This window comes from Dasypus novemcinctus, chromosome 1, assembly GCF_030445035.2.
Source record: "Dasypus novemcinctus isolate mDasNov1 chromosome 1, mDasNov1.1.hap2, whole genome shotgun sequence".
Classification (NCBI taxonomy): Eukaryota; Metazoa; Chordata; class Mammalia; order Cingulata; family Dasypodidae; genus Dasypus; species Dasypus novemcinctus.
This window is the reverse complement of record NC_080673.1, coordinates 132715189-132731486: the sequence shown is the minus strand read 5'-3', so window position 1 is coordinate 132731486 and position 16298 is coordinate 132715189. Positions and strand designations below refer to the sequence as shown.

General features: G+C 31.5%; 1 protein-coding gene across 15 annotated transcripts in view; it reads right to left on the bottom strand.

Moving 5' to 3' along the window:
* Nucleotides 1-16298, bottom strand: part of ANKRD17 (ankyrin repeat domain 17) — a 178870-nt gene that overhangs the window by 114113 nt on the left and 48459 nt on the right. The gene's annotated exons all lie outside the window — the stretch shown is intronic.

Below are 16298 nucleotides of genomic sequence, written 5' to 3'. Positions count from 1 at the left end.
ATAAAGGTGGTAATTCAAATCAGTGGGAAAAAAACATCTTGGTCAATAAACTTTTGGGAAAATAGCGATGAAGCTGGAAATATAGTTAGGTCCCTATCACAAAATAGATCTTAAAAATCCAGATGAATTAAAATTTAATAGAAACATAAACAAAACTAAAGAAGTGGTAGAAGATAACATGAGACCAATTATTATAATGTTGTAGGCAAGACAGTTTTTCTGGAAAGACACAAAACCTACAAAAAAACCTGCAATGTAGGACACAGATTTTGACAGTATAAAAATGAAAGTTTCATTTTTTAATTTATAAAAGTATTTTTATTTAAAAAATAAAGAAAAAAAGAAAATTTCAAAGAATTGACAAAAAGAAAATTTCAAAGATTCCATGAAGTATGAGAAGCTAGAAGAAAATTTTATAAAACATAATGTATCATATATACTCTAAAGAAAGTTATAAAGAAATCCTACAAATGCAGTAATAAAAAGATCACCACCACAATGGGAAAATGGAAAATGGTATCTGTACATAATTTACAGAAGAAATACAAATGCTCAATAAATAAGCTCAGCTTTACTGGGAATCAGGTGAACAGAAATTAAAATGAGATATTCTAGATTCATTGACAGATAATGTCTAACATATTGGAGGGTATTTTGGCAAAATCTAAAACCAATATTTAAAAATCCAATTCTTTTCCTGAGAATTTGTTCTGCAGAAATACTTACACACAGAAGCAAAGAAATACTTATAAGAATGCTCATTATAATATTGACTATAATAGATAAAATTATAAATAATCCAAACATCCATCAATTGAATAGTGGTCAAATAATTTATGGTATGTCCTATTATGGAATAAATAGGTATATGAAGAATAAAGTAGATCTACAAATAATGACTATACCATGATTATCAAATAATGTACCTGCCCCATTCATTCTGTCCTATCATTCATCATCTCTTTATCCTGCACTATTTAACTTAAATATATATTTCTTTTTTCCGATTTGTTCATTACCCCTCTCTCTCCCCTGCAAGTATGCTTCTCTGTGTCAGGTACTCCATTCATTGCTTTGTCCCTTGCATCTAGAATAGCATCTTTAACAGTAGGTTTAAAAGTGAAAATCTCTTACTCAGTCCCTAGCAATCATGTTTCCTGTTACTTTTACAGAAAGAAATGGAATACACAGAATTTGACTATCCTTTCATAGAAGCACAATGCTTTTGAGATTCATCCATGCTGTGGTATGCATTAGAAATTGATTAGTTTTTATTGATGCAGCATATTTCTGTCATATAGATGAGACATACCACCGTTTGCTTTTCCAATCACCAGTTAATGAACATTTGACTACAAGGCTTTGAGTGGAGATGTTTTCAGTTATCTTGGGTAAATACATAAGAACTGTACATTCAAGTGACATGTTTATTTTTAAATTGATAAGAAACTAGCTATTTTCCAACTGACAGTACCATTTTGCATTTCTACCTGCAAATGTCAGTTATGGTTGTTTTGCTAGCAAATGGTAGTTTTTTTCAAACCCCTCCTTCTGTCCATTCTAGCTGGTGTGAAGAGGTATCACATTTGCGATTTTAATCCGCACTTCTATAATGGTTAGTATATGATGTTGAGCATATCAGTACATCATTGATAGAAGTGTCTACTAAACCCTTTCCTGATTTTTAAAATTGGGTTGTTTTTCCATTATTGAGTTGTAAGACTTGTTAATGTACATTTTTACAAGTCCTTTATCAGATATGTGTTTTATAAATATTTTTCCAAGTTTGTGGCTTGTCTTTCTTTTCAGTAACTTCTGAAGAACAAGGGTTTAAAATTGTAATGAAGTTCAAATTATTACTTTTAAGTTTGTGGATTTTTTTATACTATCTAAAAAATTTTTGTCCAATGTCACAAAGACTTTTCTCCTATGTTTCTTTCTAGAAATTTTATGTTTTACATCTGGTCTTCTAACCCATTTTTATTTAATTTTTTACATACAGTACAAGAAATGGGCTGAACTGCCTTTGTATAAAAGGATATCCAAATATTCTGGTAATATGAATGAGAAGACTACCTTTTCTCATTGAATTGTCTCAGCACCATTGTCAAAAATCAGTTGACCACATATTACGGCTCTCCTCTAGACTCTACTCTGTTCCATTAGTCTATGTATATATCCTTTCATCAATACCACACTATATTGGTTAATACAGCCTTATAGTAAGTCTTGAAATCTTCCAACTTTGTTCTTGTTTTTCCAAATTGTTTCAGCTATCCCAGAACCTTTCCTTTACCATGTAGATTTTCAGGTAGGATTTTAGGATTTTGTTGAATATAAATGCTGAGAGTGGATAACTCCCTTGTTCTCAATCCTATGGGGATAGCATTTAGTCTCACTATCTTTAGTATGTGAGACCTAAATTATTATGTTTGCTATATGTTTTTGTAAACACCATTTATCAAATTAAGGAAACACTTTTTTATATTGTGTTGAGAAATTTTTTTTAATCAGTGGATAATGAATTTTGTCAAATTCCTTTTCTCCATCGGTTGAGATCATCAAGTGATTTTTCTTCTTGAATGTGCTGATAATGATTGTTAACCAACTTTAGTTTTCTAAGATAAACACCACTTAGTCATGATACATTATTGTGCTTATTTATTGCTGGATTCTGTTTGCCAATGTTTGGTCACAGTTTGTGCATCTATCATCATATTTTACATGAGATACTGGTCTGTGAGTTTTTATGAACATATTCTCTTGGTTTTTGTATCAGGGTAGTGTTGGTCTCACAAGTTGTGAAATAATTCCATATCCTTTATTTTCTGGAAAAATCTGTGTAGAACTGGTATTATTTCTTCCTTTAAATGTTTCGTATAATGCACATATGCTGCCATCATGCTTTGAGTTTTGTTTGCTGAGTGTTCTAAAATTTTAGAAACACAATTTCTTTAGTAAATACAATATCATTCAGGTTATCTATTCTTGAGCAGGCTTTAGTAGTTTAGTAGTCTTCAAAGAAATGTGTCTATTTCTTCTAAGTTATTAAATCTATTGCCATAAAGTTGTTCAATATTTACCCTTATCAGCCTTCTAGTGTATTTCAATGGGATTTATAGTAATGCCCCTTTTTTCATTGCTGATATTAGTAATTTGCATCTCCTCTATTTTTTTAAATTAGTTTGGTCAGTGGTTTATCAATTGTAATGATTGATAAAAAGTATCAATCAAAGTACCAGCTTTCAGTTTTATTTTCTCTACTGCTTTTGTTTTCAGTTTCATTATTTCCTGCTTTTATTTTTATTATTTAATTCCTTCTACCTGTTTGTTTTGCTCCTTTTTCTAGTTTCTTAATACAGAGCTTTATATTGATGATTGCAAAACTTTCCTCTTTTGTAATGTAACAGTTAACATTATAACTTTCCATCTAAGCCAACTGCTTTAGCTGCATACACAAAATTTGATTATGTCATCCCATTAAAAATATTTTCTAATTTCCCATTCAGTTTCCTCTTTGATCTGCAGATCAAATAACTATCTTATTTCTATATATACATGTAAAAAATACTTAAAACTTATGCTTAAATATCAAATAAGAGATTTCTTATGTATTCTACCTCTCTTTAAATTGTAAATCAGAGCTTATCAAACCTTTGTTCAAAACTGACCAATGGCTCCCATTTCACGTAGATCAAAAATCAAAGTCTTTACAATGTTCCAAGATGGCAATAGTTATTTTGTTTGGGTCACTTGTACAACCCAAGGTCCAATAACACGACAGGTGAGCAATATGATAGTTGCTGAATTAATAATTTCCAATATTTGAGTGAGATCAAATGGAGAGTATTGTTAGCTTATCAAACAACAGTGAATATAAGTATTCGATCACTAGCTTCCTGCTTCCTTGAAATGATAGAAGTATATATTTATCATAGGTAATAAATTTCAGCACTTACCAAAGAGACATTGTCAATTATAACTAATACTTTTCTCTGCCTATCAATTTCACTTCATCTGACTCTGAAGATAATATCTACAAGACAGTATATTTTATGTTACCCAATAAAATCACTTAGGCCTGGCTTTGGGTTTTCGTTAAATCAGTTCAGTGGTTGAACACCTGCTTCGCATGTACAAAATGCCGGGTTCAATCCCAAGTACCTCCTAAAAAAAAGTCAAAGTGGTGAAATCTTTTTTGATGAGATTTTACAACATTTACATAGCATCAATCTAGATGAAATTAGAGAAACTTAACTTCTAATTTTAAAATTAACTGTATTTTGGAAAGAAATTAATTCCATAAAGAGTAAATTTATCCATATGCCAAATGCCATATATACCAAATGTAGAGGAATGCTTTCCTCCCCAAAAAACAGGCTTTAAAATAGGGGAGTCACCTTATGGTTGCTTCCTTGTTTGGGGAGATATATCAGCCCCAAATAATGAAAAGTCTGAGATACAAATATATTTAAAAGACAGAAGCAAGATTTTTTTTTCCCCAAAGCAAAGATAAGTAACAGGATTGAACTCTATTCCTGGAGATACGGTATTCAATTCCAACTGCTGGATATTATTGTAAATAAGCCTTTAAAGATCAGTTTAAAAAAATACCCAGTAAATGATTTTATAGTAGAGATAGAGAATCGTTACATAGAGGAAAAATGAAAATCTTAAGCGTTATAAAGGTAAAAAGACAGGTATTTGTGATATGAGATACAATCACTATGCAAAGATTGTAAAAATGCTTTATCTCAAAAATCTTAAATTGAAGGGATTATGTGCGATGGAAAACTATGTTAAATGACTCAAAAAGTTGCTTTAGTGTTAAAGACATTAATGTCAAGTATGCATGTGAAGAATCAGAATAAAATTATTTCATGAACTGTGAGGGTAGTAAATAATTTTAATAATCACTTCATAAAATGGACATTTACAAAGTCCCCTATATTATGAAATTTATATTCAAGTAGCTATTATGCTGGATCCTTCGCTTAGCATTGATCTTAAGAACGATTTCATAGAACTGCTTTCCAGTAACTAAATTTTTTGTTTTCTATGTATGTATGTGGTTTTTTATTCTTTTGGGGATTTTTGGTTTGTTTGTTTGTTTTTTTGCATGGTGTCAAAAAGGTTTGCAGTATTATTCAGATATGTCCTGGAAAATCATGCTGTTCTTTGCAAAATATCAATAACTAACTCTTATTTTGGAATAATTTTACTAGACACATGAAATCACAATTATGAACATACATGGCCATGAATAAAATCAAAACTGCAGAAGTAATCATAACTGACCCTTGTCATGGTTTTTCCACTGAAATGTTTCTCATTCACTAATTTTGTTGTCTGTTGTCAGAAAAGCAGCAGCAGACACTTAAAGATGGATTCATCTTAAGTGTTTACATGAAAGTAAATCTAGCTTCCTCTTGATATACAGGTGGAGTGGACATCACCATCCCAGGGTCCACAGAATGGAGGAAAAAAATATGGATTAGAGTGGACTTACTAATATTCTACTATAAAACTATTGTGCCTAGTAATGGAAGAAAATGTGTCATTGATGTGGAGAGAGTGGCCACGGTAGTTGCTGAGGGTAGGGAGAGGAAAGAGGAGATGTGATGTGGGAATATTTTTAGAACATGGAGTCGGTCCTAAATGATGTTGCAGGGTCAGATGCTGGACATTATATATCCTGCCATAACCCACTGAATGGACTGGGGGAGAGTGTGAACTACAGGGTAAACTATTGTGCATGTGGTGCAGCAGTGCTCCAAAATGTGTTCGCTGAGTGTGATGAGTGTGCCACAATGATGGGGGAGGTTGCTGGTGTCGGAGGAGTGGGGTGGGGGGTGGGAGGTATACAGGAACCTCTTATGTTTTTTTAATGTAACATTTTTTGTGAGGTAAGTATCTTCAAAAAAATACAATTTACAAAAATGATGGGGTGGGGGGTGAGGAGTGGTTTATATGGGAACCTCATGTTTTTTTAAGGTAACATTCTGTGTGATCTATTAACTTTAACTTAAAAAATGTGTTTAAAAAAGTAAACCTTTATCTTAGAATATTTTATGACAATTTTATAACTCGTTTAAGCAAGTATAAAATTAAAATACCTAAAATTACAAATCTCAGTTTATACCACAGCACTTCACATATCAAAGAAATAGATAAATACTGGCTAATTTTAACATAAATATTTTATTTCCTGTATTAAAATTTTTAAAAAATTAATACATCCAATTTTCAGTTCCGAGTTAGTTCAAATGTTATAGTCAGTCCCCAATTTAACTTGAATGTTCTAGTTGTTAACTGGTTATTCAGAACTTAGGACAAGTAGCATCCCTTGAGCCACCCACTTCCCACCAATCACTCTAAACTGAGCAGCAGCTCTGAAATAGTTATCAGATGTGTGGTACTAGCACCTTATAGCTGCAACAAGAAGGTGTTCTTGGGGTAGGAGAAAATCAATTACTATGTAAATACCAAAATACCACTCACATCCTACATTCCTATAGTCAATACTGTTAACGTGATGGAAATCAAAGGTATATACAATGCTTACAGCAATGCACACAACTCTGCTACCATGCAATAAATACACCCTTGACAAATGTCATATTCTGCAAAACAGCATATTTTTTTAAAAAAACAAACGAACCAAAAAACATGGTTTAGGAGAAAATTAGGGATGGGAGGATGCCACTCAAAACTTATGCCACTCTGTAACCATAACACTAAGCAAAGCAATTAACAAGAATAATAGCAGCACACTTGAAAAGACATAAAGAAACACTATAGTAAATATAAGTCTTCAGATCTCTATTTCACACCATAAACAAAAATTAACTCAAAATGGATCAGCAACCTATTTAAAGAGGTAAAAACTATAAAGCCCCCAGAAGAAAACATAAGGGAATATCTTCAGGACCTTGTTTAAGCAATGGATTCCTAGACTTTATACCAAAAGCATAAGCAATAAAAGAAAAAACAGTTAACTAGACTTCATCAAAATTAAAAATTTTGCACATTAAAGGACATTATCGAGAAAGTGAAATGAAAAAACTATAGAATAAGAGAAAATACTGGAAACCTTATATCTGATAAGGGTTTAATATCAAGAATATATTATTAAAAATCCTATAATTCAACAATAAGACAGACAACTCAATTAAAAAATAGGCAAAGGACATAAATAGACAGTTCTCCAAAGATGATATACAAATGGCCAATAAGCATATGAAAAGATGCTCAAGAAAATTAGCCCTTAGGGAAAGACAAAACAAACCACAATGAGATACTACTTCATACACACTAGAATAGCTATTCTTAAAAAAAAACAGAAAATAAATGTTGGCAAGGATGCAGAAATGCTCATACACTGTTGATGAGAATGTAAAATGATGTAGCTGCTGTGGAAAAAGATGGTAGTTACTAAAAAAAAGTTATGTATAGAATTATTACAAAACTGAGGAATCTTACTTTTAGGTATATACCCAAGAGAAGTGAAAGCAGGGATTAGAATATATATTTGCACACCAATATTCAAAGTAGCATTATTCACATTACTCAAAAGGTGAAGTAACCTAAGAGTTCATCAACAGATGAATGGATAAACAAAATGGGGTATATATACAATGAAATTTACCCCTTAACAAAGATGCCCAAATATGTTCCTCACCTCTGTCATTCTCTACCCATCACCCTGGCTTTACTTTTCATGAGTATTAATGACTATATTAAATTATCTTATTTATTTTGTCTATTTGTGACAACTAAAATGTAAACTCCATGAAAGAATGAACTTCGTTTTTTTCATTGCTGTATTCCAAGCCAAGAGGATGCCTGACATTCAGAAGGCAAAAAATAAATATTTCTTTAATGAATCATGTAAGATATTTAACTTTGACAAGTCCTTTATTTGGAGAACCTAAAATACATCTCTATGGCTCTCGTATTTTTTTATCCCCTTAAAAAATTTCTGAAAACATAGTTAATAGCCATAAAGTACATCTTTTTCATCTAAAAGAGTACTATGTGTAAAGAAAATTTATATCACTTTAACATATATCTTTTTTGAAGCTTAAAAACATTAAACACTGAAAGTGTCTCATGGTAACAGATAATTATCTACATTATTTAATCCAGCATGAATGTCAGGTGAATTCTGTTTTATAGAGATATATCCAAAAAAGGGTTTTTGTCACTGTCTACACTGATTTTAGAACAAAATGGTTTTGTGTTTTTGTTTGTTTTACAGATTTATTTATTTCTCTCTCCTTCTCCCCTGTTGTCCGCTGTCTGTGTCCATTTGCTGTGTGTTCTTCTGCAGCTGCTTGCATTATCCAGTGGCACCGGGGAACTGTGTCTCTTTTTGGTGTGTCATCTTGCTGCATCAGCTCTCCATGTGTACAGTGCCACTCATGGGCAGGCTGTGCTTTTTTTTCATGCAGGGCAGCTCACCTTGTGGGGCGTACTCCTTGCACGTGGGGCACCCCTGTGTAGGGGCAGTGCATGGCACTCCTTGCACATGGCAGCACTGCGTGTGGGCCATCTTACCACATGTGTCAGGAGGCCCTGGGGATTGAACCCTGGACTCCTATATGGTATACAGACGCTCTCTCAGTTGAGCCACGTCTACTTCCCAAGTACAAAAAGGTTTTAAATAACAAAATAAAATAAGGACCCAGAAGGAAAATTTTAGTTCAGATTACTGAAATATGGAAAAGTTTACCATGAGAGATTATGGAATCTCCCCTTCTGAATATTTTAGAAAACACCAGCCAATTCAAAGACATTTAATTCCATTCAGCATTTAATAAAGAAGTTACTTTACCATCTTGGAGAGTTCAGGGGCAAATTGCTTTAAATCCTCTTTATCTATGTCTTAGACAAGTGGTTTCCAACTTCAGCCATACACTAGAATTATGAGTAAAAAACACTAATGCCTAGAATGTACCCTAAAAGATTCTGATTTAATCATTGTGGAGTATAACTTAGGTATAGAGAGTTTTAAAAGTTCCCAGGTAATGCTAACGTGAAGCCAAGATTACACCACTGCTTAAGAGATAATAATGAATAATTCCGTCATGAATGTAGTTTATTATATGAAGATAAAAATAATTTATCCTTATTGAAGAGCATTTAGTCATTCTAATTACCATTAGTTTTTAATTATAATAAAAAATAGCCAAGCATTTTATAAGTCAATTCAAAGACATCAGATTCTTTCTCATGTTTTCTCTCATATATTCAACAAATACTTAGCACTGTGCTAGTCACTGATGAATAAAACTGGATCCTTGTATTGTTGTAATCAAGCATCCTCTTCTAACTTTCAGATGTCCCTACCTCAATCATCAATAAGATCACTCTCTCCTTTCTATGAGGAGTCCAACTATAAGGCCAAGTGTGCACATCTTTTGGGGCATGGTATTCAGACTTAACTACAGGTTTATTGGATGTCAAGTTCCCTTACTAACTACTCAAGGATTATTCACAGAATTTAGCCAGCCCTAGTAAAAAGAAATTTCATTTTCTAAAAAATATATATCTGTGAATTTAACAGGTATGGCATCACAAATTAATGGTACTAGGGAAAAAATAAGCAGCTTCATATCTCACACCATGTATTACAACAGAAAATAAATTCTAGCAAGATTATTAAGAAAAACAGTATAGTTGAATATTATCTCGTCTCCAGAGGGGAAAGATTTTCTAAGTATAAAAGTGAAGGAATAAATCACCAAAAAAAAAAAATGATATACTTATTTAAAAACTGAAATTTTTGAAAAAATAGCCTTAACAAAAATAATGCAAATAGCAAACTTGGGGGAAAATTTTTTATCACATTTGACAGGGATCTATCAATCCAGGAAGATTCTCTCAAAAAAACAAAGCCATACCTCCATTAGCAAAAATGCCAAAGGACAGTTACAAAACATTTTTCCAATAGAAAAACTGGCAATAACCTAGATATTGAACACTAATATAAATGCACTGTAAGTTATATTCTTAAGTTACATTACACAGTCACCAAAATTAGTTCCAGAAAATATTAATAGGAAAATGCTCAAAAACATGTCAAAGAAAAGTCAGAACATAAAATAATCAAATCTAGTAAAAACAAAGCTAGAATATAACATAAAACTGTTTTTCCTTTATGCTTCAAAAATCTTTAGTGAAAATGTAGTAATATGATAAAAAGAAAGCAAAAAAATTTTAAATACATATTCCTTAGTCCAGAAACCATCGTCTAGAAATTTTCTGAAGTTCAGAAGAAGAAACAGAAAAATACTCATTGTGGTATTATTTGTAATAGGAAAAAAAAAAGGAAGAAAGAAAGAAAAGATGAAGTTGGCATATATACTAAACTGATGCTTCAGGTAAATATTTAAGGCCATTAAACAATGTGTGAAGGGAAAATGCAATTCAAATATTTTTTAATAATACAGCCCCACTTCATTAAAAATATACACATCATATTTGCATAGAGAACAGACTATAAGGATATATACCAAAATATAGCAATAGTTATTTTATTTTAATTTAACTTTCTTTGAATCTTTCCATATTTTCTAAATTTCCATAAGATGTTATAATTAAAAGATATATTCTCCATAGCATTTCCTAAAGAGCTGTTTAGGATAGTGTTTACCATTAGCAATAACTTGAAACAGTTTATTTTAAATTGCTCCCAATGTATTTACATTCCTAAATATAGGCAACTTAGAGCAAGTTTTAGAATTTTTCACTCAAAACTAGAATAAATTACTAAATATGTTTAGGCCTTCTTTTTTTTTGTTTTTTGGGTTTTTTTCTCATTTTGTTTTATTTTTTGTATTTTTAAAATTTTTTTAAATTGTGTTTATTTTCTTTTGTTTAGGCCTTCTTAAAATGTACTATAAAACATAAGCATATTAGATGCTGCTTCAGACAATGGAGATTAGGTAGTACATGGGTTATCGACACTAAGAGCAAACAAAGAAGTAAGCCCAACTTCCAATTTCTGCCAAACCCAGAGCAGAGATGAGAAAACAAGGAGATTTGAAGTCTCGTTCAAGAGACAATGATCAGAGTTTAGAAAAACTGAGGTAGCTAAAATTTGTGGGACAGAAAACAGGAGCGGAAGGGCCAGAGAAAGAACTCCTAGAGAGCGTAAACCAAACAAGTACAAGAGCTACTAAGGATTAGGAGACATCACTATCTAAGTAGCCAGAGGAGAGAGATTTTACTGAACCCCTGGGGTGTTTAGTAGAGAATCCAGAAGGCCATACAGTAGGGCTATTCTAACTTTAGAATAACTTTAGGCTACAACAGAGATGTACTACTAACAGTGAAGACACACAGGTAACCTAATTTTAACTTCCCCACAAAGAGTCAGAAAAATGTATGTCCCAAAACATGGGAAAAAAACGTGAAATAAGTGATGTAGAATTAGCAAAAAAGGACTATAAAGCAGTTATTATGTGTTCAAGGACCCAATGAAAAATGTGAGCATAGTGACAGGAGAAATGAAATTTACAAAAAAAAAGAAATAGAAATCTCTGGAGTTGAAATATTTAATACATAAAATTTAAAAATTCACTGGATAAGCTTAACATCAGATTAAACAGTGCAGAAGAACAGACCAATGAACATAAAGACAGCAAGAGAAATTGCCCAAACTAAAGCACAAAGAGAAAAAATGGCTGAAGAAAAGTACAGAAGCAATGTTAACTGTGGGACAGTATCAAGGATCTAAGATATAGGAATCCCAGGAAGAAAAGTGTAGGAGAGAGAAAAAATATTTTAAGAACTAATGTCTGAACATTTCCTAAATTGGACAGGAAATAAAAACTCACAAATCCAATAGGCTCAACAAACTCTAAGCAGTATAAACACAAAGAAAACTGTACCCAGACATGTCATAATCAAACTAGTGAAACTCAGTAATAAAAAAAAAATCTTTTTAAAAACAACCAGAGAAAATGCATATTATATACAGAGGAACAAAGATAAGAATGATTGCTGACTTCTAACCAGGAAGAACAGAAATCAGAACACAAATAAAAGATAACTTTAAAGTGCTGAAAGAAAAATGTCAATTAAGACTTCTATATACAAAAACAATATATTTCAAAAAAGTAAGTGTAAATAGACATTTTCATATAGACAAAAGCTGAATTTGCTGCCAGCAGACCTGCATTTCAAAAATGTTAAGGCATATTCAAATGAATAGAAAATGATACTTAATGAAACTGGATCCGTTAAAAATAATGAAGAGTGTCAGAAATCACACCTACTATATATATACATATGTATATATGTACATACGTACACACACACATACAGGTGTCTTCTGTTCCCTGTTCTTAAAAAATTACAATAATCTTTTATTCTGAAATTAAATTAGAAGATATATGACAATAACTTCACAAGAGACTTGAGAGAAAATGAGAATATATGGGTGTAAGTACAGTTCTCATATTACATATGAAGTAATATAACAATATAATAAAAGGAGGTAATAAGCTAATAAAGGTGATCAAGTGGACTACAAAAAACAATCAAATAAAAGGCATGAATATGAACAAAAGAAAAAGGAATAATAACCAATGGAACAAACAGAAAACAAATATCAAGATGGTAGAGCTTAAACATCAACATATTGATAATTACATGAAATGAGAATGGACTAAAACCTATCTATTAAAAAGGCAGAGACTGACTGGATAAAAAGGCAAGAGCTTACTACATGGTGTCTACTAGAAACACAGTTTAAGTATAAAGACACAGATAGGTAAAAGTAAAAACTATATAAAAATATACCAAACAAGCATTAGTCATCAGAAAGCTGGTGGGACTATTAGTAATAGACAAAGAAGACTTAAGGCAAAACAGGAATATTAAAGATACAGAGGTAGATTTCATAACAAAGGATTAATTCAGCTAGCAGACATAATAATTTTAAATGTGTATTATCTCATAATACAACCCCAAAATACATGAAGCAAAAAGTGACAAACCAGAAGGAAAAATGGGCCTCTCCATAATTATAATTGAAGATTTCAGCACTTGTCTCTCAATAACTGATAGAACAAGGAGACAGAAAGTCAACAAGTATGTAAAAAGACTTAACAACAATATCAACAAACAAATAGACATTTATACAACACTCATAGAACATTCACTAAAACAGATAATATATGTATTCAAACACATTCTCTAACCAAATTAAATTAAATTGGAAATCTGGAACATATTGAGAAATGAAACATCCTACTTTTAAATATTTTCTCAAGTCTCCCAAGAATGGCATACAACTAGTACCATTCTAGACACACAAATGAGAATAGATACCTCAGGCATTACTGCTGAATTCTCCCAAGAAATCACAGTGAAGAAAGGTAGAATGAGTCAGAGGAAATCACAAGTGACATTAGAAACCATGTAGAACTGAATGACAGTGAAAACACAATGTATCAAAGTTTGTGGTATATACTTAAAGCAGTGTGTAGAAGGAAATTTACAGCTTTAAATATTGATTTAAAAAAACTGAAAATAGAATTAAGTTAACAATCAGTCTGCATTAAATTTTCACGTTAAGAAGCTGGAAAAAGAGAAGCAAATTAAGCTGAAAGTAAGTAGAAGGGAGGAAATAATAAGAGCTGAAATAACAGAAAATGAACAAAGTACAGAAAAATCAGTGACATAAACATCATATTAAGCTGACCAAGAAAAAAAGGAAAATGTAAATTGCAAGTAAGAGGAATTAAAAGGGAACATCATCACAGTGCCTACCATCATTTAAAGAGTAAGGAACTAATTATGAACAACTCTCTAAATTAATTCAACAACTTAGATTGAAATAAGACAAATTCCTTATAAGACACAAATTAGCAAACCTGACCGAAAAAAAACTAAATAGCCTTATATATTAAAGAAATTGAATTCTTAATTAAAAAACCTTCCCAGAAACAAAACTCTAGGACAGATGGTTTCCTTGTTCAATGTAACCAAACATTCAATTGTACACAAACGTTCAGAAAACAGAAGAGGAAAATACATTCCCAATCATTTTATAAATCTAGCATTTCCCTAATATAAAAACCAATCAAAGGTATAACAAGAAAACTAAAGGATAAATAATGATTGGGAAGAATAATCTTTCATAAAATATTAGTAAATCAAATTCAGCCATATACAAAAGGGGTAAAAGATCATGACCAAATGGAATTTATCCCAAGAACATGATTTAAAACCCAAAACTCAATTAGGATTTCATACCATAACAGAATAAAGGAGAAAAAAAATGAAAAGGTCACCTCAAAAGATGCAAATAAAGGCAAGAGATAAAATTCAACATGTTTTAATGATAAAAACTCTCAGCAAACTAGGAATAGAAAAGAACAGCCTCAAATGGAAAAGAAATAAATAAAAAAAAAACACAGAAAATATCATAATGATGAAAGACTAATATTTTCCCCATAAGATCAGAAACAAAGTAAAGATGTCCACAGTCACCAATCCTACTTGACATTTTACTAGAGGTCCTAGCTAAGGCAATAAGAAAAAAACAAAAAGAAATAAAAGGCATGGAAAGATTGGGGGGAAAACGAACTTTATTTGTAGACAAGAACATGTATGTAGAAAATGCTAAGATCTAACACACACACACCCCACGACCATCACCACACAAAAATAAGTGAATTTAACAAGCCTGCAGGATCAAGGTCAATATATTAGGGTCAAATATCAATTATATTCCTATATATAAGCGATATAAATTGTAAAATAAAATACAAAGAGCTACCATTTACAGTAACACCAAAAAATATAAAACACTTAGGGATAAATTTAACATAATATTTGCAAGACCTGACCAGTGAAAACCACACAACAATGCTGAGACAAATTAAGAAAAATGTAAATAAATGGAGATCTATACCATGCTCAAGGCTGGGCCAAAATTATGTGTGCTATACAGAACACAATTTTATGTCTGACACAGACAAGAAGCCACCAGTTTGTAAACTCTGCTCTATATGTTCAAAATTTATCCTTGGATAAATTTTATCCTTGGAAAACTGAGTATTTAGACTACATTATTTTTTTTAAGTGTATTTTATTTTATGAGTAAACCCCTTGGCTTACATGCTATAGAAATAATGTGAAGCTCATTGTTCATTTGAGAAGTACTGAAGAACTTATCTACTACAACATGTAGTATTTTTCCATTATAAGAGCCCACAGAGAAATTTTTCTCAGATCTAATTCCAGGAAACATATCACTTCTGCAAATCATATAGTATGCCTGTGGAACTTAGAACACAAATTTTAAATCTCATCCAGCAAGTTTCCAATTTTGCTTTGGTTGCTAGTTAATCTGACCTACTTAGTAATTACACACGTATTAGATATGCATTTCTGTATACTATTTTCATGACTGGTCTTAATTTACTATTATACCTTTTTAATTTTTATTTTTTAGAGTAGACACTCTTGTAAGCTACTTCAAAAGTCTTTGGGGGGGGGGGCTAAAGTGTCTTTTACATAAATAAATAGAAAAAAAATTTTTTTTAATTTAAAGAGAGCCAATATTCCAGTATAAAAGAATATATCATCTAATCAAGGACATAATACAAATTTTAAAATATTTTAAATGTATGGTCTCATATTACTGTTTAAATTTTACTGTTTAAAGGTAGAGTGACCTGGGGGGAAGTATCAAAAAGGGTGGGAAATAATTACTGTAAACAGAAGACTAGGGAGTGAAAACCCTAAGAAAGGTAAGATGTAAGTAAGACTGAATAATGGAAAAGATGGTGAAGACGGTGATAGACAATGTGAGTAGGATAGTAGAATACAATATAAAGGATAATATTGGGTGAGTAGAATAAAGTCAAATAATTAAGTGTTCAGGTGTCAAATTGAGCTTGGATTTAATTCCTAAATGTGAAACGACAAAGTAAAACAGTTTATAATACTTTTGAAATATATGAGAAATTGGCGCGTTTGCCTCAAAAGTTTTGTTTTGAAGTTACTGAAGTCACTACCTAAAGAGTTCTAGTTATAGACTTCTATGTCTAGAAGGGATCTTAGAGAAACAATATAGTACAACCTTAGAGATTGTACAATTTTAGAGATTAAGAATCCTAGGAATAAAAATTTCTTTAAAAACTTGTTTTAAATGACAAAAAGTTTATAACCCTTAAAACCCCAGCCTTTTGATCACCTGGCTTGATTAGAGCAATATGAAAGGCTATTAGCTCTTCATCGCTCCATGTAAGGAAGAAAAGATAGGATGGTTATTCCTT